We start from the raw sequence: 23,546 nt of genomic DNA on the forward strand, positions 1-23,546 counted from the left end.
GACACAAAAATATATCTGTTGAAAATAGTCTTGTGTAGGCCCGACATCCCAGTGTGGTTTCGCAGTTCCACGGGTCAAATCGCTGTACTATCCAGTTTTGGGCCTTTGGTATCTTAAAAAAAAGCAGTTTGAGTGTGTCGCTCGCTGTTCAGCCGCAAATATCTCTATTTAAAAAAGTGTGGAATACCCCAGTAAACAATAACTGTGGTTTTGCCATCTCACGGTAAAAAATCTCTATTATTCAGCTTTTGGTAGTTTTTTCCGTAAAGAAAAACAGTAGTGTCTCCTGACTGTTGTGACACAAAAATATATCTGTTGAAAATAGTCTTGTGTAGGCCCGACATCCCAGTGTGGTTTCGCAGTTCCACGGGTCAAATCGCTGTACTATCCAGTTTTGGGCCTTTGGTATCTAAAAAAAAAGCAGTTTGAGTGTGTCGCTCACTGTTCAGCCGCAAATATCTCTATTTAAAAAAGTGTGGTATACCCCAGTAAACAATAACTGTGGTTTTGCCATCCCACGGTAAAAAATCTCTATTATTCAGCTTTTGGTAGTTTTTTCCATAAAGAAAAACAGTAGTGTCTCCTGACTGTTGTGACACAAAAATATATCTGTTGAAAATAGTCTTGTGTAGGCCCGACATCCCAGTGTGGTTTCGCAGTTTCACGGGTCAAATCGCTGTACTATCTAGTTTTGGGCCTTTGGTGTCTAAAAAAAAAGCAGTTTGAGTGTGTCGCTCACTGTTCAGCCGCAAATATCTCTATTTAAAAAAGTGTGGTATACCCCAGTAAATAATAACTGTGGTTTTCCTCTTCCACGGTTCTAATCTACTCTTTATTACCCTTTTTCCATTGATAGTGCAAGTGTAAGCTATTTTACTTCATTTACAATGGGCAAGGCGCGTGGCAAGGGACGTGGAAGTGGACGTTCTGGTGATGGTTCGTGCAGAGGACGGGGCCGTGGCCAAGGTGAAAATGTGCCACAACCAACAGCCACATCTTCTCGCTCCCACTTCTTGACCGAATTACTAGGGAAGCACAGAACAACAAAAGTATTGAGAACTGATCAGTGTGAACAGGTTATTAATTGGATAGCAGATAATACTTCCAGTTACCTGGGCACCACCACCTCCGATCTGTCTTCCACACGGTCAATTCTTAGTAACCGTGAGTCTCGACCGCATACTCCTCCTCACCCTGATGCTCCTTCCTCCCACCATGCCGAGTGTCGTCAGACAGCAAGTGATCCCACACTTGGACACTCTGAAGAGGTGTTCACTGGTCCATTTCCATATTTGGGCCCCTCGCCTGATACGCTTGAAGTGGTGGAAGAGGAGATCCCATGTTGCGATGCCCAAATATTTGAACAGCCACGGCCACAGGAAGTCGACGTTGGCAATCTGTCACAAGAGGTGGACGATGACGAGACACAATTGCCAGGAAGTGAGGAGGAGGATCGTGGTGCGCAAGTGAAAGAGGAGGAGGTGGTGGATTATCTAGTAACTGACCCAACGTGGAAGGAGGACATGCAGAGTGAGGCCAGCAGCACATAGGGGGAGGGAGGCAGAGTACCCCGACAGGCAGGAAGAAGCAGTGTGGTAGCCGCAGACAGAAGGCAGGCAATCGTTCCCCGTAACACCAACACGAGGGACGTTTCCAGTACAAGCGGAAGGTCTTCCAGAGTCTGGAATTTTTTTAAAGACTCTGCTGATAACCCCAAAAAGGCCATATGTTCCACCTGCCATGCCAGCATCAGCAGGGGTGACAAAACTACCAGCCTGACCACCACCAGCATGATCAGGCACATGGCAGCAAAGCACCCGACTTTGTGGGGCGAAACCCAGTGTCCACGACCAGTGTCAGCGGGTGTCACCACTGCTTCTTCCACTGTTGTGCGTGCAATAGAACCCCTGTTGTATGTGCAAGGCAATCCCCTGTCCATACTGCATGTAAAGATGCCCCCTCCTCTCAGTCTTCAATTGTTATGGCATTTTCTCAAGAAACAGCATCAACGTCCACGTCCCACCGCAGCGTTCAATTGTCCATATCCCAGACCTTTGAGCGAAAGCGGAAATTCGCAGCTAACGCCCCACAGGCCACAGTCCTAAATTCCCACATTTCACGACTGCTTGCACTGGAAATGCTGCCTTTTAGGCTGGTGGAGACGGAATCCTTCCACAATCTTATGGCGGTGGCCGTCCCTCGGTACTCGGTCCCCAGCCGACACTATTTTGCCCGGTGTGCCATCCCCGCACTACACAAGCACGTGTCCCAAAGCATCTGCCGTGCCCTCAACAACGCAGTTACTGGGAGAGTCCACCTGACAACGGACAAGAGGACAAGTGCTTGTGGCCAGGGACGGTACATTTCCCTGACGGCACAATGGGTAAACAAAGAGGTAGCCGGGACCCAGTCGGACCTTGGGACGGAACACATCCTCCCCACACCGAGGATTGCGGGCCCTATGTCAGTCAGAGTTGCCCCCACAGTGTACAGCTCCTGCACATCCTCCTCCTCCTCCTCCTCCTCATGTTCAGCCTCCATCTCAGATATCACCACATCAGTTACAAGCTGGAAGCATTGCAGTACTGCCTCTGCCAAGCGGCAACAAGCTGTGCTGAAACTCATAAGCTTAGGTGATAAACCTTACACTGCTTGTGAGTTGTGGACAGCTGTGAAAGAGCAGGCAGATCTGTGGCTGAGATCGCTGAACCTACATCCCGGCATGGTCGTGTGTGACAATGGCCGTAACCTGGTGGCGGCTCTGAGGCGAGGTGAGATCACACACGTACCATGCCTGGCTCATGTGCTTAACCTCGTGGTTCAGCGGTTTCTTAAATCGTACCCCGAATTGCCAGATCTGCTCGTGAAAGTACGCCGCCTGTCAGCTCATTTTCGCAAGTTGGCTACAGCTTCCGCCGCCCTTGCTGTGATGCAGCAGCGTTTGCAGCTTCCTGCACACCGACTGGTGTGTGATGTCCCCACACGTTGGAACTCTACCCTCCACATGTTGCAAAGGATTTGTGAGCAGAAGAGAGCAGTTGTGGAGTACCAGCTGCAACAAGGCCGTCGATATTCAGGTCAGACTCCACACATAAGACCTGAGGAGTGGACCTGGATGTCTGACATATGTACCATTCTGACAAACTTTGAGGAGACCACCAAGATGGTGAGTGGCATGACGCCATCATTAGTGTCAGCATCCCACTTGTCTGTCTTTTGCAACGATCTCTGCAGAGAATTAAAGAGGAGGTATTGCAGCCAGAGTATGATGAGATGGATCAAGAAGCCATAGCGGGCGATTACACACAGCCCAGCCTCATCTCATCCCAACGTGCATTGGAGGACCATGAGGGAGAGGAGGAGGAGGAGGAGGAGGAGGAAGAACAGGAGCTGCTATCATTCATTGTAGACGGTAGTACCTGTACAAGTGTCATACCGTTGGTTCAGCGTGGGTGTCCTGAAGATAGGGGGGAGGAGGAAGAGGAGGAGGAGGAGGAGAGCATGGTCAGTCGTCATCTTGGTGAGGACACGGAAATCTTGCCCGTTACCAGTCTGGCACGCATGGCTGACTTTATGTTACGCTGCCTTAACCGTGACCCTCGCGTTGTCAAAATGTTGGGTGACAGTCATTACTGGTTGGTGACACTTGTAGACCCCCGCTACAAGGAGAACTTTCACTCTCTTATTCCTGAGGTGTAGAAGTCTACAAAAATGGGGCACTACCAGAAGGCCATTGCTGCAGAACTCTTAAAAAAATTCCCATCCGAACACGCTAGTGGCAGAGGTCACAGTTCGTTGCCCAACTAAGGCGTACAGGCGAGAGAGATGCAACTCCAATCCAGCAGAGGCAGGGGAACACTGTCAACGTTCTGGGACAGTTTTCTGACACCCGCCCAGCTTACAGGCCCTGAGGCGCGGGGTACTCTCACAAGGAGTGGAAAGTTTCAAAAGATGGTGAGGGAGTACCTTGCCGACCGTACCAGCGTCCTCCCTGATTCCTCTGTGCCTTTTAATTATTGGGTATCCAAGCTGGACACTTGGAATGAATTTGCTCTGTACGCCTTGGTGGTCCTGGCCTGCCCTGCCGCTAGTGTGTTATCGGAGCGTGTTTTTAGTGCCGCTGGGGGAATTCTAACTGATAAGCGCACTCGCCTGTCAACTGACAATGCTGTCAAGCCGACCCTTATCAAAATGAACAAGTCCTGGATTGGGCCAGACTTCTCATCACCACCAAATGACAGCAGAGTAACATAAAGTCCAATCCACTGTGTTATTTCGGGAGGTGTATTCACATGCACCGCTTCACACCCACACATGGGTATACGCGTCCTCGTTTTGGCTGTTTTATCTTCTTCTCCTTATCCTCAGCCTCCACCACCACTATACCACCAGGGTGCAAGCATTGCAAGTTCCTCCGTCCTTATTTTTGGCAGCTTTTGCTTGCTAGGCATAAGCAAATACTATGGGACATCCACTCCCCAATAATGGGACTTATGTTTGTAATATGCTGTACTGCATGGCTCTTGTAATTGGCATTGCAAGTTGCTCCGTCCTTATTTTTGGCAGCTTTTGCTTGCAAGGCATAAGCAAATACTATGGGAGGCCCACTCCCCAATAATGGCACTTATGTTTGTAATATGCTGTACTGCATGGCTCTTGTAAGGGGCATTGCAAGTTGCTCCGTCCTAATTTTTGGCAGCTTTTGCTTGCAAGGCATAAGCAAATACTATGGGAGACCCACTCCCCAATAATGGGACTTATGTTTGTAATATGCTGTACTGCATGGCTCTTGTAAGGGGCATTGCAAGTTGCTCCATCCTAATTTTTAGCAGCTTTTGCTTGCATGGCATAAGCAATACTATGGGAGACCCACTCCCCAATATTGGGACTTATGTTTGTAATATGCTGTACTGCATGTGACGCGCCCCCTGGGCCATGTGTACACGTGTGTGGGATACCTGGTGCCGGGTCTCTGGGATCTGTAGTCTCCGTGGCGGTGACCCGGTCCCGTGGCTCAGGCTGGTCAAACCAATGGCAGTCTTTCTTAGGTTTTGAGGTAAATTGTCCGACTGCGCCACCCGTGGATTGCGGTCAGGGAGTACCACCGCTGCGAGGCAGACCGCTGAGGCTGGTGTTGTGTGCGCAGCAGAGAATGGGATAACTCCCCAAGGGAGGAGTATAGCCTCAGGGCAGTGAGTGTGGATGATGGGAGTGATGGTGCATGAGCGCAGCAGGAACGACTCAGAGTCTTTGCAGTGCAGTTCAGGGTCATTAGTGATGATTATAAGGTAGACCCTCCCGGGAGTACTGGCTAGCATAAGAGGCCTGGTCAGACTGTGAGCAAGCAGGAGTTCCACTGGCCAGGTGGAGTTGTAGGCCTCCCTATCTGTCTGCACTCTTCCTGGCTACCTTGCTGTAAGCGGGTAGAAGTAGCCCATGTCCCTGAGTGTACCGTGTAGTGCTCACCCGTATGGCTGGTGACTTGGGGCCTTCTGTTAGCCTCCGCTCCACGACGGCGGTGCTGGTCCCTTGCTTGTGACTGAGCCTCCGGGCTTCTATGGCCAGAGGACCTGAAATCCCCTGCCGGCTGGTTTCTGCTGCTGGATATATAAGTCCTCACAGCCTCAGACTCCTGTGTCCGGATTCCTATTGTCTTCTGCCAGGGCGAGCTCTGCTCAGCTTCCAGCCCCTGGTCTTTAGTTCCTAGCTCCTACAGAGCTCCTTGCTGTTACTTTCCCTTGCTCTCACTCTGACTCTGACTGTTCTCTGTTCTCTGACTCACTCAACCCTGCCCCAGATCCAGTTTATAAGGGCAGAATTCTCCCCTCCCAGGACTGGGGCAGGAGGATGTTGCATGTTTAAGGGATCCTGACCAGGAAACCTCCCACTTGCTCTCTGACGTAATATCTCTATTACTGTGGTGACCAGACCCCTGGGGTGCCACACATGGCTCTTGTAAGTGGCATTGCAGTACCTCATAATTTTTGGAAAGCCTTCCATTCACTGCTTAGGCCAACGGTGCACAGGAGACCCAGTTGCTATAAATGGAAAAAAAGGTTTAGTTAACGCCCTCTGACCTCCATGTCTTTTCCAAGGGGCATTGGAGTGCCTCGAAATTTTTGGTAGGCATTGCACTCACTGTATGCCCTATAACTGTGTAGCCGAACCGCTCCTTTTGTTACAGAAACATATCCTATAAGACATATCTGGTTGACTGGCCTGATATTGATGTGAATGGTCCCTGTTCCTCCTGCTCTTTCTCCTTTGCCACTACCTCATCCATCATTTATCACCTGAAGCTTTGTTTTAACGGGAGTCATAGAACTTGGAGAGTAGCAGGAAAACATCCAGCAATCCTTGGAGGAGGTAGGATATGCGCCAAAACGCTGACCACTCAGGCCTAGCCGCTACTACATACATGCGCTTGCATTACAACAAAACAAAGCATATGCTAACTTCTATCATCCTCATCATGCTCCTCACCATGGCACTCTCAACTCCCCTGATGGAGAAGCCAGGGCCCACCGGAGGAGTCTGATAGTCCGGTGGGCTCGGCCAATGCTGCCCTAAAGCAGGCCAGGCTAAGAAAAGTGTGGGAAAAGTTACCGGGACAAATAGGGGTGGCTGGGGACCGAGTATGGACACCCGGCCACCCCCTGGAGGCTGGGGAGCAAGCGGGGACACCCGGCCACCAGGCGGCTGGGGACTGAGTATGGATACCAGGCCGCTGACACAGCCATGGCATGGTGGCCAGATTCCGCCTCCACATGCCTAAAAGGCCCAATTTAAAGTGCAAGCAAGCAAGCAGTAAGGTATTGCAGCCTGGGGGTGGGTGGGTGGCAGGCTGCATACTTGCGCTTGCATTGCAAGGAATGGGAGAGGTACAATTGAACACTGCCCTGGGACAAGGACTTGAATGGGGATAGTTGCAAGTCTGCAATGACAGGTGCAAGGTGGGAGGCATCTTCGCATGTACCATGAATAGGGGTTTGACATGCACACACTACAGCGGAATAGGCTCTCCTTCCCACTAAATGCACTGGGGAGGGCACAGGTAATGTTTTAATATACGCGCTTAATCTTATGTATAAGGCACACCAGGACAAATATGGGTGGCTGGGGACTGAGTATGGATACCTCGCTGCCCAAGCAGCCATGAGGTAGTGGCCAGCTTCGGCCTCCTCCAAACTAAAAGGCCCCATTTCAAGTGCAAGCTAGCAGTATGGAATTGCAGTCTGGGGGTGGGTGGGTGGCAGGCTGCACACTTACACTTGCATTAAAAGAAAACATAGCAGATGCTAACTTCTGTCATCATCATCATGCTCCTCACCTTGGCACTCTCAACTCCACCGATGGAGAAGTCAGGGCCCACCGGAGGAGTCTGGTTCTCTGGTGGGCTCGTCCAATGCTGCCCTAAAGCAGGCCGGGCTAAGAAAAGTGTGTGGGGGGATGTTCCAAGGAGAAATAGGGGCGGCTGGGGACCGTTTATGGACACCCGGCTGCCCTCAGGCGGCTGGGGACCGTGTGTGGACACCCGGCCGCGGGCGGCTGGGGACCGAGTATGGACACCCGGCTGCCGGGCGGCTGGGGACTGAGTATGGATTCCAGGCCGCCAACACAGCCATGACGTGGTGGCCAGATTCCGCCTCCACATGCCTAAAAGGCCCAATTTCAAGTTCAAGCAAGCAAGCAGTATGGTATTGCAGCCTGGGGGTGGGTGGGTGGCACGCTGCATACTTGCGCTTGTATTGAAAGGAATGGGGGAGGTACAATTGAACACTGCCCTGGGACTAGAACTTGCATGGGGATAGTTGCAAGTCTGCATCTTCTGATGCGGCAAGGATCACTTATGATGGGCACACTTTTAGACAGTGACCTGGGAGTCAGAGATGCTTCCAGGGGTCTTCCCCATGCTGTTCCCATGTCTTTTCAGCACGTTATGCATGTGTCACACAGCACATGGCCAGATAAGGTTGTAAAATGTTAAAATGACATTTCCTGGTGAATGCATTTGTCATAGTTGAAAGCAATACAAAAGTGCAAAAACGCATAAAAATGCTACTTGTGAACATAGCCGAAGGTGTGGAGGAGTATTTTTGTTTTTGGTCATTTATTTTAACTTATAAACAAGTCTTTTCCCTGGAAAGGATGTTCCTTAACATATTTCACAGGAAAAAAGTTTCACTTTCGTTTTTGAACGTTTTATTGTGAGCCTGTAAAAGTGGCTTAATACCTCTGACCACGTTGTTGACAGCAGTGACCTGGGGGTCAGAAATGCTTCCTGGGGCGATCCCCATGCTGTCGCCATGTCATTTGAGCACTGTCACTATCGTTTTGGGCACTTGTTAGGCTTTGAAAAGACTGCCGGGGGTGCCGCCGCAAAAATGCTCGAATCTCCCATAGACTAACATTGGGCTCGTTGCTCGGGTCGAGCACCCGAGTATCACGGCGAGCTCGGCCCGAGCTTCGAGCACCCGAGCATTTTAGTGCTCGGTCAACACTAGTGGTTATGTGATTGCGGGGCAACTGCTGCGTTTTTTTACAGTTTTGTTACCATAGTGCTTGCGTATGATGAGAGGGCAGACATGCCAGATTAGTGAGGGGCTGGTGAAAGCTCAGAACAGGTCAGATCAGCGGCGCACTGTTTTTTTTTTCCTTCCTGTAACTTTAAGTCAGGAAAGCGCGGCTAGCCAATCAGAGCGCAGGGAGCTTCCACAGTGTCCCAGACACAGGGGCTTCTGCAATTGGCTGCTGAAATCACATGTCCTCTCCACATAAAAACCGGCCATGTTCCCTCAGCGCCATTTTATGCATGTCACTGAAGAACATTATCACTGCTCAGTGAGCGCTGTCCTGTCTAATGAGAGATATTAGCTAGATATATGGGCATTTCTGTGGAAATCAGATAGTGTAGATAAGTCCTGTGCTGTGTACCTGTTCAATCGACCTTGCAGCCTTTTTTTAGTTTTTGTGCAATTACTGAGATTCTCACCGAAAGAGCAGGGTCTATGGCTCAGAACAGTGCTGTGCATCGGTTGTGCCGTGCTCCATGCAGACCTTCAATCTATTTTTGCACTTGCTAATGTGAAAGTAAGCAAGCCCTTGCACGCCACTTTTTTTTTGTGGGGTTGAAATTCAGCTATCTGCAGAGCTTGTCAGTGCTGAGCTTCTGAGTGCAGAGCACAAAAAACTTTTTTTTTCATTTGCTAATATGATAGTGCAAGTTGTGTTAGCCCAGTTTGTCATTTTTTTAGTGGATGAAATTTAGCTTTATGCACAGTAAAACAAATATTTTTTTGCTGTTGCTAGCCACAGTCCACAAAAGATTTTTTTGTGTCGCAGACGTATTACACTCTGCTATAAGCCACCTAGTGCTTTTAGTGGCGGTGAAATTCATCTGTTTTCAGAGTAAAATAATAGATTTTTTCTGTTGCTAGCCACAGTTCACCAAAGATTTTTTTGTGTCGCACATGTGTTACACTCTGCTATAAGCCACCTAGTGCTTTTAGTGGTGGTGAAATTCAACTGTTTTCAGAGTAAAAAAATAGATTTTTTCTGTTGCTAGCCACAGTCCACCAAAGATTTTTTTTGTGTGCTTTTAGTGGCGGTGAAATTCAGCTGTACTCAGCGCTTGTGCAGAGTCAAAAAAATCTATTTTTTCTGTTGCTAACATTATACAGCAGCCTAGATCTGAGTTTGAAATAGTTTGGAGAATATCTCCTATGTTATACAGGCATCACCCCCAGTAAAAAAATACTTTGTTCGGTTTTTAACACTATACAGCAGGGACATCTCAGTTTGAAATAGTTTGGAGAATATCTCCTATGTTATACAGGCGTCATCCCCAGTAAAAAAAAATACTTTGTTCGGTTTTTAACACTATACAGCAGGAACACCTCAGTTTGAAATAGTTTGGAGAAAATCTCCTATGTTATATAGGCGTCGTCCACAGTAAAAAAAAATACTTTGTTCGGTTAGTAATGTTATACAGCAAGCCATATCTTACCTTGTCATTTAGTGCTGCTGAAATTCAGGTGTGTGCAGCGGTGTTGCAGAGGAAAACATCTATTTTTGTTTTGTTAATAGTGTGCTCCTACAGTATCTGAGAAACATGAGTGGGAAATAGAGAGGTCGTGGTGGAAGGGGGAATAGGCTTGGTGTTCAAGGTATACATGGGGTAGGTGGTAATGTTAGTGAAAGCACTAGTGAACCAACACCGTCATGTTCTATCCAAAGACAACTGACAACTTCTGTTACTGGACGGGCTACTCCACTCCCTTTCTTTGGCAGCCGCACAGCAATACGCCTTGTTGATAAGGGCCAGAACGAGCACGTGCTCCAGTGGATGGAAAATGCTGCTTCAAGTGGCCTCTCCTCTTCTTCCTCCACCACAACATCACACACAGTACAGGCCACAGAGGTGGCACCCCAATTATCCTTGCCTCCCCCCGTGTCACAAGTGTCCAATCTCCCAAATGACTGTAGCAAACCACAGATGGGCGAGTCTGTAGAACTGTTCACCCATTCTATACCATGGGCATCAGAAGTGTACTCCAAGCATTCACAGAGTCAAGAAGAGGAGGAAAGCATCTACACCGATACCCAAAATTTTTTTAGGTTGGATTTGGGGCAGGACAGAGTAGGATCCGAGCAGGTTCCTGACCCCCGTCACCAGACATTAACCACCGGGGAGGGAGTTGATCCTGATGAGACTCAGATACCTGAGGCTCATGCGGACTGTACTGTGCTGTCAGGGCAACAAGAGGAGAAGGGTCACTCTGAGGGCGAGGAATGGCCAGGGCTCACCACAATCAAGCAGTCTTCAAATTAATATGCCTTGGAGATCACAGTCATACAGCTGAAGAGTTGTGGACAGCTCTCCAGGCTCAGTTTCAGCAATGGCTGTCTCCACTGAACCTGGTAAGGCTGTGTGTGATAACGGTGTGAGCCTGTTGGCGGCCCTACGCCGAGGCGAACTCACATACATGCCTTGCATGGCTCACGTCCTCAACCAGGTGGTACAGCGATTTCTCCGCCACTATCCTGGCCTGGATGAGCTGCTTCAGAAAGAACGGAAGCTGTCTGCTCACTGCCGCCGTTTGCATCCCTCATGTCATCGACTTGCATCGATACAGAGGTCTTTCTCTATGCCAGTTAATAGTTAATAGGTTGATATGTGATGTACCGACATGGTGGAATTCCACACTGCACATGTTGAAACAACTGTGGAAGCAGCAACGAGCCCTGATGCAGTATGTTATGTGTTATAGCCTAAGCCAACGCAGTACGGACGTGGGGCATATCACATTTATGGAGTGGGAAACAGATTAAGGACATCTGAATCCTTCTGCACAGTTTTGAAATGGCTACTAAACTATTTAGCACTGAAAATGCTGTCATCAGCATCACTATTCCGGTCATCTACATGCTGGAGAAGACTTTGAATAGGGTGCAGCAGGAGGTGGTTGTCCCAGAAGAAGAGGAGGATGCGGAAGGGATTAGAATGTCTCAAAGTTCCAGACTGTCGTCACACAGGCGAATTCCAAGTGACAGTGGTTTCCTGCGATCGAGGGGGTTTAGTTATACCAGACATACTGTTAGTGAAGGTGCAAGAGCCGAGGAACAAATGGAGGAGGAAGAGGTGATGGGCGAGCAACAGTCAGAAGATGAAGAGGATAATCATCCCCTCTCTGTTGAACGTGTTTGGCAGAAGGGGACGAAGGAAACATGCATCAGTGTTACGCAGCCAACAATAGAGTCTGCTTTGGACCACCTGGAAGAGCCCAACATATGAGTGCCTTCTTGCTGCACTTTCTGCAACATGATCCCTGTATAGTCAGGATTCGAAATAATGCTGACTACTGGATTGCCACTCTGTTAGATCCACGTTATAAGAGTAAATTTTGTCAGATGCTTCCCGTCCCTGGAAAGGGACACCTTAATGTTGGAGTATCGAAACAAGCTTTTAAGCAACCTTAATAGAGCTTTTCCCCAAGATAGGAGTGGGGTACACAGTGTGTATCGCAGCTGTAGTCTTTCAACCTCCGGCACGTCAGTTCATCAACGCCAAAACATTAGCAGCAGCAGAGAAAGTGGCAGAAGCAATTTCTGTGAATCCTTTCACACATTTTTTAGACCAGCTTGTGCACCAGCACAACAGAGTATGAGTCTGACACGTGGAGAACGACTGGAGAGGTTGATGGAGAACTATCTAGAGCTGAATACGAATACCATCAGTGAGGATTTTGACCCTTTTACATTTTGATCTTCATAAATGGATGGTCTGAGCTCGCCTGTCACGCCTTGGAGGTTTTATCATGCCCGGCAGCCAGCGTTTTCTCCGAACGTGTGTTCAGAGCTGCTGGTGGTGTCCTGACGGATAAGCGCATCCGGCTCTCCCATGAAAGTGTTGACCGCCTAACTTTCATCAAGATGAACCAAGTCATGGATCTCAAAGGACTTTTGCACCCCAATTGCAGACTGTAAAGAGTAGGCGATGTAGTTTTTAGTGTGCTGTATTAATCTTGCGGAATTGCAGTCTGTGATATAGCTTGTGTGTCTCGCTCTTGCTGGGGCTGCAGGTTTTAGGCCCTTATTTTTGGAAATGTGGGGAATCCTGATTGGGTAACCATCTATTGGGCAGGCTGTAGTTGAAGAGATGTCGGTCCCCATTATGCCACTTACAGTCTAGTGAAATTGATGCCACTTTGATGGTTTCAGGCCCAAATGTTTTCAAATGGGAACAGTTCTGATTGGGTCTCCATCTACTTTGCTGGCTGTAGGGAAGAAGTGTCGTTCCTAATTGTACAATTTCTACTGTACTGAAATTGATGCAACATTGTTAGTGTCTGCCACTAATTTTTGGAAATGTGGGGAATCCTGATTGGGTCTCCATCTATTGGGCTGGCTGTAGTGGAAGAGGTGTCGGTCCCCATTATACTACTTATACTCTAGTGACATTGATGCCACTTTGGTGGTTTTAGGCCCAAATGTTTTCAAATGGGAGCAGTCCTGATTGGGTCTCCATCTACTGTTTTGGCTGTAGGGGAAGAGGTTTCGCTACAATTTCTACTGTACTGAAATTGATGCCACTTCGGTGGTACTATATTAGGCCCTAATTTAGGGAAATGTAAACACTCCTTAATGGGTCTCCATGTGCTAGGTTGGCTGCAATGGAAGAGGTTTTGGTCTCCTTTACAATGGTTATACTCTAGTGAAAATATTTTTTTGGTGCAGATATTGATCTGCACACAGGGGTACACAGACCTGATAAACTCAACATGGGTATACAAAGCAGACTGCATCTCAGCTTAAAATTGTTTGGTGCAGATATTCTTCTCCACACAGAGGGAAAAAAAAGGTTGAGTCTGAGCAGCTTCCTGACCCTCGACTGTACTGTGCTGTCAGGGCAAGAAGAAGAGGAGGGTGACTCTGAGGGCGAGGAATGGGATATCACATTGGATGATGATGAGGTTGCACATCTAACTTGGTGTAAACCCAGAGGCACACAGCTGAGTATCTCATCTGAGAAGGTGGAGGAAGACGAGGAGGTTACGTTGCGTCTTATGGCGCAGACATGAAGTGATGCAAGCACGAGGAGCATTACATCCTTAGCCACAACTGTGGCAGTGACCAGCAGCAGTCGCTGGTCTGCAGCTCACAGGGGCGGCAAGGGTTGCCTAGCCTGGACCTTTTTTGAGACCGCAAAGGATGGGCCAACTCACGTTATCTGAAAACTTTGCGATAAAAAACTCAATAGAGGGAAAAAGTGCAATAATTTAACTACTACATGCATGAACCTTCACATGCGTTACTCTGGCAATCTCACTGCGATAAAATGCGGACCTCATCAACCATCAGCTGCCCCATCAACCGCTTCTGCTCCTTCTTCCTCCTCCTCTGTTACCATGCCAAGTATTGGTACGCAGGTGTCCCACCGCAGAAACTCTGCTTCTCTACCTGCTCCAGTCAGGCTGAGTGAGATCCCGTCAGCTGTAACGGAAGCAGACATGTATGCTGTGTTTGTTTCACTGAGCACACCACATGTTTCTCAATCCACCATAATATGTCCCCCTGCACCTCACTCACAGTTCAGCAGTTTGCCGTTTCACCGTACTCTACCCTCTCTCAGCATCGCAGCCAGCCCTTGGTAACGCATTTATGATCACGTAAAAAATTGTTTCCTCCCACACATGACAAAGCTAAGAGGTGGAAATCCACCATCTCCAATCTGTTTTCCACGGAAATTGTGGTGTCAGGCCCTAATTTTTTGATTTGTGAACACTCCTGTATGGCTGTTTTTTTACTGAGGAGGTAACCGGAGAACCTGAAGGAAACCCCCGCAAACACTGGGAGAACATACAAACTATTTGCAGATGTGTCCTCTATCATCGTAAAGGAGTTAGCTCGTTGTCTAGGAGACCGTCCACCTCTGCTTAGTACCTTATGAACATTGTGTTGAAGCTTGCAAGGTGTCACGGGTTTTACCGTGACAGAGAGGAGCCAGAAGCCAGCAGCGTCTGATTCCTCCCACTCCAGCAGTCATTAAAAAGAAGCCTTATGCCTTCATATTAATCGGTGCAGGGGTTAATCTGCTCAGTTGTGAGCTCCTGGAAGCTTAACTTGATTTAGGCTCTCGACAGATTTGTCCCGTGCATCTCCCCTACTGTGATAACGCTGTACCCCAACACATCAGACTGTCGCCTACCATGGAAACCTTGAAAAGGAAGCTGAAGACCCACTTCTTGTGACAAGCGTACAATCTGCGGTAACCCTCGCTCCAGCATACCATTGCACGATTTGCTGTACCCTGACCTACTGTATCCTCACCTATCCCTTGTAGATTGTTTGTGCACCCTGGCAGGCAGGGTCCTCTCTCCTCTTGTACTATTCGGTAACCCCTTTTGACATGTAACGCGCCACGGAATAAATGTCGCTGTAATAGTAATAATAATTATAGTACTTGTACTCTGGGTCAATTGATTGCACTTTCCAGGTGTCTACCCCTAATTTGATGTGTTTTGGCAGCTTTAGGGCCAGTTTTAAGGTGTTGAGTATGCGTTTTTTTTGTCCCCCCCATTGAATCCTATGGCGTTCAGTAACGTTCGTCCAACATTCGACGAATAAATCGGCGAATATCGCGAATTTGGCGATCGTAATCCGAATCGAATATTGAAACATTCGCTCATCTCTAATCTGTAATTAGAAATTGATGAAAGCAAAAAGGGTTGCTTGTGTTCCTTCACAGTTTGGTGGTGCAACGTACCAAAAAAACCTCTTCGGAGCTGGTTAAATTCTATTTTCTATTGTAATATATTAGCTCTCTTCTCTGAGATTCTCAGGGATTATTGTATTATACTCTTTGCTGAAAAAAATAATCTATTCCCTATTCGTGATGCTGGATTGATGGTATTATCAGCTGGAAATGAGTGTTCATTCTGGTCGCATACATCCCTACAACAATCCATAACTTGATAGACTTTTTCCATGCACTCGTTGACCGATTCATAATTTTGAACGGTGATCTGCAATTAAAAATTGATGAAAGCAGACGGGGTTGCTTGTGTTCCTTCACAGTTTGGTGGTGCAAAGTACCAACAAAAACCTCTTCAGAGCCAGTTAAATTCTATTTTCTATTGTACTATATTACCTCTCTTATCTGAGATTCATGTATGGGTGACCTATAGCAGTTGGGATAGTGTCTTACAGACATCTAATCAGGGATTATTTTTTATACTCCGTGCTGAAAAAAATATATATATTCCCTATTGGTAATGCTGGATTGATGGTATTATCAGCTGGAAATGAGTGTTCATTCCGGATGTGTCTGATCATGTCTCACACACCTCATGGCCAGATAAGGTAGTAAAATATGAAAATTACATTTACTGGTGAATGTATTTTTCACCGTTGAAAGAATGCAAAAGTGCAAAAACGCATCAGAAACCCTACATGTGAACTTAGCCCAAGGTGTGGAGGAGCATATTTGTTTTTGGTTATTTATTTTGCCTTATATATAAGTCATTAACCGGGAAAGAATGTTTCTTAACATTTTTTTCCAGGAAAATCAATTTTGGCTTTGTTTTTGAATGTTTTATTGTCAGTCCGTAAAAGTAGCATAATACTCTGACAACATTGTTCACAGCAGTGACCTGGGAGTCAGAATTGCTTTCAGGGGTCTTCCCCATACTGTCCCCATGTCATTTGAGCAGTGTTTCCATCAATTTGACCAATTTTTAGGCCCCCCCCCCAAAAAAACATTGACTTACATTCGAGCGCCCGAGCATTACGATTTGCTCGACACGAGCAACGAGCACCCGAGCATTTTAGTGCTCGCTCATCACTAGACTTAAAGGGTTTGTATTGAAGATTCCTGGTAGTCTTTTTTTTGCATTTTAGAACAAAATATAATCTTTGATGCAGTTGTACGGTAATTTGTAGGCAAGGGAAATTGGCAGTAAATTCTGAATTTTAGAACATAAAGAGAACTTATATATAAAAATATGAAGGATGAACATTGATGAATGCACAGTATATCCTCTATTTTATATACTGTTCAGCCGGGAAATGTGAAATCATGTTGACAGGTGCATTACAAGCAGTCTCTGCTAGTGAGGATGATGGAGGTAAAATACGGCAGAAGCTGGCTTACTATTCGCTTTACATTTTAAGCACATTCCTAACATCAAAAGCCAAATTTTATAACAAAATTACATTTTTATTATAAATTAATATAGACTGTTCTAACTTTCATATCACCTTGCATACTTTATAGAATGGTCCAGATTCTGAAGCAAAGTTAAGCTGAGTAAATTCATAGTTCTAGTTTATCTGTGAATTGTATTTTATTGATTGCAATATAATCATTTATTAATCACTCAATTCAAGACTACATTGTCTATGCATTTAGTTTACATTCCACTTCAAAGAAAAATTATTTAATTTATAACTGTACTGGTTACATTGCACACCTAAAAAATACCCCAAAAAAGTCAGTAAAAATGTCTTCTCTATTGTTTCCAATGATCCAAATGCCTGCAGTAAAGTATGTCTCTGAATGTTGCTAATAGCAGCTCAATGATATGGTCAACCCTTTATCATATACTGAAAATGGAATAGAAAAAATCTACAATCTGAAAATAGAACCAGATTATGGTTCCACTATCTAATACTGGAAATACAATGAATGCTGAGGTAAGGAGAGGCTGCTCACACTGCTTACCGACCTCTCTTTCTGGTCTCATAAAGGACATACAATTTGTGCTGATGTAAGAAGAGACTGCTCATGCTGCTATCAACCATTTCTTTCTGATGTAATACTGAAGATACAATGAGTTCTAAGGTAAAAAGAGGCTGCACATATTACTGTCCACCTCGACCATCTAATACTGGAGATACAATAAGTGCTGAGGTAAGAAGAGGTTGCTCTCAATGCTGTCCACCATGTCTTTCTGATTTAATACTAGAGATACCAGGGGTGCTGAGGTAAGATGAGGGGGCTTACACTGCTGTCCACCGTGTTTATGTGATCTAATACTGGAGCTACACTGAGTGCAGACATAAGAAGATGTTGCTCAAACTACTGTCTTTCGAAAATATTGAGTGACTGTTGTGACTTGGAGATAACTTTAAAGTATGTGGTATAAGCTTTCTCCAAGTCATAGCAGAGGCGCTTCCTACTACAATGAGTGGAACAAGCTTCCATGAGAGGTGGTGAGTTCTCCTTCAATGGAAGTCTTCAAAGAGAGGCAGGACATACATCTGTCTGAGATGGTTTAGTAAATCCTGCATTGAGCAGGGGGCTGGACCAGATGACCCTGGAGGTCCCTTCCATCTCTAGCATTCTATGATTCTATGATTCGATGATACTACACATGCTCACAGTCACCTCATCTATTAACATTTAAGGACATGTTTCCGGCAGTATAACAAGACAGCAGCCATTTTAATTCTATAGTGATTACCCCCCTAGAGAAAAGGAGTGTGATTTGCTAATTAAAGGGATTTAGGAATTTATTTATAATGACATATGCTTCATTCTTTTTTCTATTTCCAGAGAACCACTATAAGGTCAGGAGACTGGGTCTGTAATTACAGCCGTTACATGGTCCAAAAAATTCTGCCATTTTACAGTCTTGTGAATAAGCCCACATACATTATAAGTAAATATCATTTACTGTAAAGTGAATATAACAATGATCTTAACACCTAAACTATACGCTTTTACACACCTTCATCACTGAAGTATCTTTTGTGCCAAGAAACTGAGGTGGTCTCAAATAACACTGAGCTTTTTCCCACAATGATGTTTGCAGAATGGAATACGACAGCCAAAAGATGTGAGGCTTGGGATGCAGCCAAAAACAAAGGAAAGAATCCCTGAATAAAATGTTCCACAACCATAAATACACGGAATAACTGTGCAATGCACAACTCTGCGGTTTACAAAGGATCAGATGAAAAGCATTCTACATCACAACAATGTTGCCACCAGGTGTTCCGCTTACAACTGGTATTTCTTTCAAGAAGCTTCCAGTTGAAGTCAGATTAATTATGAATTAGAAATGATACATAGCCCTTCATGTATGTATATATTCAGTGTGTAAATGACAGTTCTTGTCTGTAGAAATAAGAAGACTGAATTTGATAGAAATCTCTTTATAGCCAAACCTACCATGAATCTATGAAGCCACGTAACAACTTTACTCATTTGCCTGCATTGTAAATACATACTGTAGTAGATGGCAGCCCCTCATAATTTAACCTACACAGAATGCAACAAGCAGTAATCTTGGAGTATGTAATACATGACATGATAGCATTCCAGTGCAGTGGGCAATTGTTCACTGCAATGAAATGGCTGAGAGGTAGCAGGTGTTTTGTACTGACAAGGGGTTTATCCATATCATACCCCAGTGAGTCAGGAGGAATTTACATCAACCGTAAGGTTCTTTGCTACTCAAGTGGAAATTACGTTGTTGCTGTTATTGGCCATATGTTTTTGCTTGTATTGGTGAGATCCATATTTTATGTGCAAATATTCTCAGCAGAAGATAAGTCAAAATAATCAAAATTTGATTTAATATTTGGGCCAACATTAATCATGAATGTATAGTAAAACATTTGTTTTCAATATTACAACTTGTTTGACATTAAATTGTGTAATCCTACATTTATGTCATTATTTTTTCTGTGTTTCTGCTATTTATTATCAATACATATTTTGTTGATATATTGTTAATCTATATATATAATCGTCTTATCCCGTCTGTCTGTCTTTCTGTCTGTCTGTCTTTCTGTCTGTCAGTCTGTCCAGGAAATCCCGCGTCGCTGATTGGTCCGGCCGTGGCCAATCAGCGACGTGGGATTTCAGAAAAAGATGGCGGCCATTAGCGGCTCATCAGCCAGACGGAAGTCAGCGCGATGCAGCCGGGAGATGAGCGGCGCTAGCCGCTCATCTCCCCACTGCTGGCAGCACAAGTATCCCGACGGGCGGCGCCGCTGACCTCCATGCGGCTACCGTCGGGAGATCAGCGGCTTGGGCTGCTGATCTCCCGCCGGCAAGTGTGAAGGGAGAGACGGCGCCGCTGCCCGGTCATCAGTAATACGGTTCGCTAATTGGTCATGGCCGGCGGCCGCGACCAATCAGCGAGATTGGCACCAAATTTAAACAACGCTCTGCTGATTGGTCGCGGCCGCCAACATCTCCTGGGCAGGGGAGGAAGCAAAAGAGTATCCAGACAGGACAGCATGAGATCACAGATGATTCTTTCTTTGAAGTAAAACATTGTTTAAAAACTGGCAGTGAAATGTTTTACCTCACAAAATGAATCCTCTGCGATCCCCTGCCCGGCAGAGACGCCGTCCCCCTTACCGCCGCGGTCCTGCTCCGGCGTCTTCTGGCCTCCCTGCAGCTGCTGCTGGTGCACGCAGCTTCCCCGGCTCTGTGCTTAGGGCGTGCGCACGCTCCCTCCCTCTTAAATGGGCCGCGCGCGCCATCCTAAAAAGTCCCCGGCCAATGGCCGGAGGACTTCCCCTATTAAAGGCACCTCCTCCAATATGGAGGTGCCCATGCAAGGCTGTAGCTTTGTGTGTGATACTCTGCTTCAGCCCTCAGGTCCCGCTGCTAGCCTGACTTCAAGTCCAGCCCACCAGCCAGACTACAAGTCCAGCCCGCCAGCCTGACTACAAGTCCAGCTCGCCAGCTTGACTACAAGTCCAGCCCGCCAGCCTGACTACAAGTCCTGTCCGCCAGCCTGACTACAAGTCCAGTCCGCCAGCCTGACTGCAAGTCCTGTCCGCCAGCCTGACTACTAGTCCAGTCCACCTGCTTGTCTACTCTCCAGCCCGACAGTCTGTCTACAGTCCAGTCTGCCAGTCTGTCTATGGGCTCTGTCCGCCTGCTTACCAGGAAGCACCTGCCTGTTACCTGCCGTGCCTACCAGCCAGCCTACCTGGAGGCTCCTGCCTGTTACCTGCCGTGCCTACCAGCCAGCCTACCTGGAGGCTCCTGCCTGTTACCTGCCGTGCCTACCAGCCAGCCTACCTGGAGGCTCCTGCCTGTTACCTGCCGTGCCTACTAGCCAGCCTACCGGGAGGCTCCTGCCTGTTACCAGCCGTACCCACCAGCCCGCCTACCTGGAAGCTCCTGCTTGGTACTTGCCGTGCCTGCCAGTCCGTCTGCCCGGATCACCCGTCAGCCTGCCTGCCGTGCCCATCTGCTGTACTGATCACTCCCTAACTTCTGACCCCTGGGAGTCACCTGCTCTCATACAAGGTCGGTCCCCAGAGTAGCACCTGGTCCCTCTGCTCGGTCCTTCCCTGATCATGGAGTCGTTTGAGCCGCCGTACGGCCTTGGTCGGTCCGAGCTGATACCTAGTTACGCCCCTCTGGTCCCTCCTTGCACCGCAGCACAGAGGTTCCACTACCCAGATCCGTAACAGTTTGCACGGGCCATGGAACCCGGTGGCCCCCAGGCCCCTTCGCTTGCTGACCTGTACCAGGAGGTTTCTCGTCAGAGATCCCAACAGGAAACCATCCTGACCTACCTGCAGTCTGTCAATTCTCGCCTGGACACGCTGTCTGTCCCACCTGTGTCTGCCTCAAGTCGAGCGACACCCGCTCCGGCAGCGCCGCTACCTACCAATACCACGGCATCCAGCCTAGGACCCCAGCTTTCTGCGCCTCCTCGTTTTGGAGGTGACCCCGTCCTATGTCGGGGCTTTCTGAATCAGTGCACGCTGCACTTTGAACTTCTGCCACATCAGTTTCCCTCCGACTGGGTCAAGGTGGCGTTCATCATGTCTCACCTCACCGGGGAAGCATTGGCATGGCTTAACCCTCTATGGGAGAGAGGGGATTCCCTGGTGTCCAATCTTCTGACTTTCCTCACTGCCTTCCGGAGGGTCTTCGATGAACCCGGACGAAGGATCTCTACTGCCTCCTCTTTGCTCCGTCTCCGCCAAGGGAGTCTCACCGTGGCCCAGTATGCCATACGGTTCGGTACCCTCGCTTCTGAGCTTGCCTGGGACAACGAGGCCCTGGTGTCCACCTTCTGGGAGGGCCTTTCCGGTCGGATTAAGGACGAGTTAGCCGGCCGGGACGTTCCTACCACCCTGGATGACCTGGGGTCACTAGCAATCGGGATTGACATCTGTTTCTTAGAACGTGCTAAGGAGACTACCCGGGAGAGAAGATTTCCTCGTCTTGCTCCTGCTTTCCAGAAACCTGCTTCCCAACCTGCAACTCCCAGGGCATGCTCACCCGAACCTATGCAGATTGACCAGACCAAGATGGTCAAATCTCGCCAAGAGGAACGCCGAGCCGAGGGGAGCTGTTTCTACTGTGGTAGTAAGTAGAGATGAGCGGTGTTCGACTAGAACTGTTCGCGAATCTCAAATTCGAGCTGTTTTGGGTGGTGTTCGAGTTGTTCGACGAACCCGAACGATTTGCAAAAAATTCGGCTGTTCGAGGTTATGTTCGATAACTGTTCGTGCACAAAAAGCGTGTCCTGCATGTCTGGCGCTATTTAGAGCACCAATCATGCAGGGATTGTCTGCCACTCACTGTAATGCCACAGCCATGGTGGTTGTGGCATTACAGTGATTGCCCAAATCGATGGGAACAGTGCTCACATTGAAACATGAAAAGCCGGCAATTCAGCAGCGGCATACACCGGTACCCGACAATTTAGAACCGAAAGAATAGAGCTTCACACATAGATTAGATAGATAGAAACATGTCAGTCACACATATAAGAAGCACAGTGACAGTGTTGCTTACTGTACTTGTCATTTAGTGTAAAGGATTTATCAAAAAAAATAATAGTGTTTTCATGCACCGTCTCTTTAAAAAAGCCGGCTGGCAATTCAGCAGCGGTACCCGACAATTTAGAATAGAAGGAATAGAGAATCACACATAGATTAGATAGATAGAAACATGTCAGCCACATATATACGAAGTACAGTGACAGTGTTGCTTACTGTACTTGTCATTTAGTGTAAAGGATTTATTAAAAAATATAATAGTGTTTTCGTGCACCGTCTCTTTAAAAAAGCCGGCCGGCAATTCAGCATCTGTACCCGACAATTTATAACAGAAAGAATAAAGAATCACACATAGATTAGGTAGATAGAAACATGTCAGTCACATATATATGAAGTACTGTGACAGTGTTGCTTACTGTACTTGTCATTTACTGCAAAGGATTTATTAAAAAAAATAATAGTGTTTTCATGCACCGTCTCTTTAAAAAAGCCGGCCGGCAATTCAGCATCTGTACCCGACAATTTATAACAGACAGAATAGAGCTTCACACATAGATTAGATAGATAGAAACATGTCAGTCACATATATAATAAGTACAGTGACAGTGTTGGTTACTGTACTTGTCATTTAGTATTAAAATAAAGGATTTATTATTAAAAAAAAATTGGCGTGGGGTTCCCCGTAATTTTAGTCTCTAGCGGAGGTTAAGCAGACAGCTGGGGCAGATGTTTGAAGCCTGGGAAGGGGGTAATACCCACGGAGCTTCCCAGGCTACTAATATCAGCCCCCAGCTGAATACCTAGCCTTTACTAGCTATTAAAATGGAGGACCCCCCCCAAAAAAATGGCGTGGGGCCCCCCCTAATTTAATAGCTAGCAAAGGCTAGGCAGACAGCTGGGGGCTGATATTAATAGCCCAGGAAGGGAGCCATGAATATTGGCCCCCTCCCAGGCTAGAAACACCAGCCGTCAGCCGCCCCAGAAATGGCGCATCCATAGGATGCGCCAATTCTGGCACTTAGCCTCGCTCTTCCACGCTGCCCTGGTGCGGTGGCAGGGGGTAATAGGGTTGGGGTTGATGTCAGCTTATAATGCCAGCTGACATCAAGCCCAGGTTAGTAATGGAGAGGCGTCTATAAGACACCCCCATTACTAACCCCATAGTCAAAGTTAAAAGAAAACACAAACACCCAGAATAAAGTCCTTTAATTGAAATAAAGACACATTCCTTTATTGTTCTAAATTAAACCATACTTACCGTCACGCCCATTCCAGCTGAA

The sequence above is a fragment of the Phyllobates terribilis genome, unplaced genomic scaffold (assembly GCF_046119375.1).
Source record: "Phyllobates terribilis strain yellow unplaced genomic scaffold, ASM4611937v1 Scaffold_3__8_contigs__length_932513732, whole genome shotgun sequence".
NCBI classification, from domain to species: Eukaryota; Metazoa; Chordata; class Amphibia; order Anura; family Dendrobatidae; genus Phyllobates; species Phyllobates terribilis.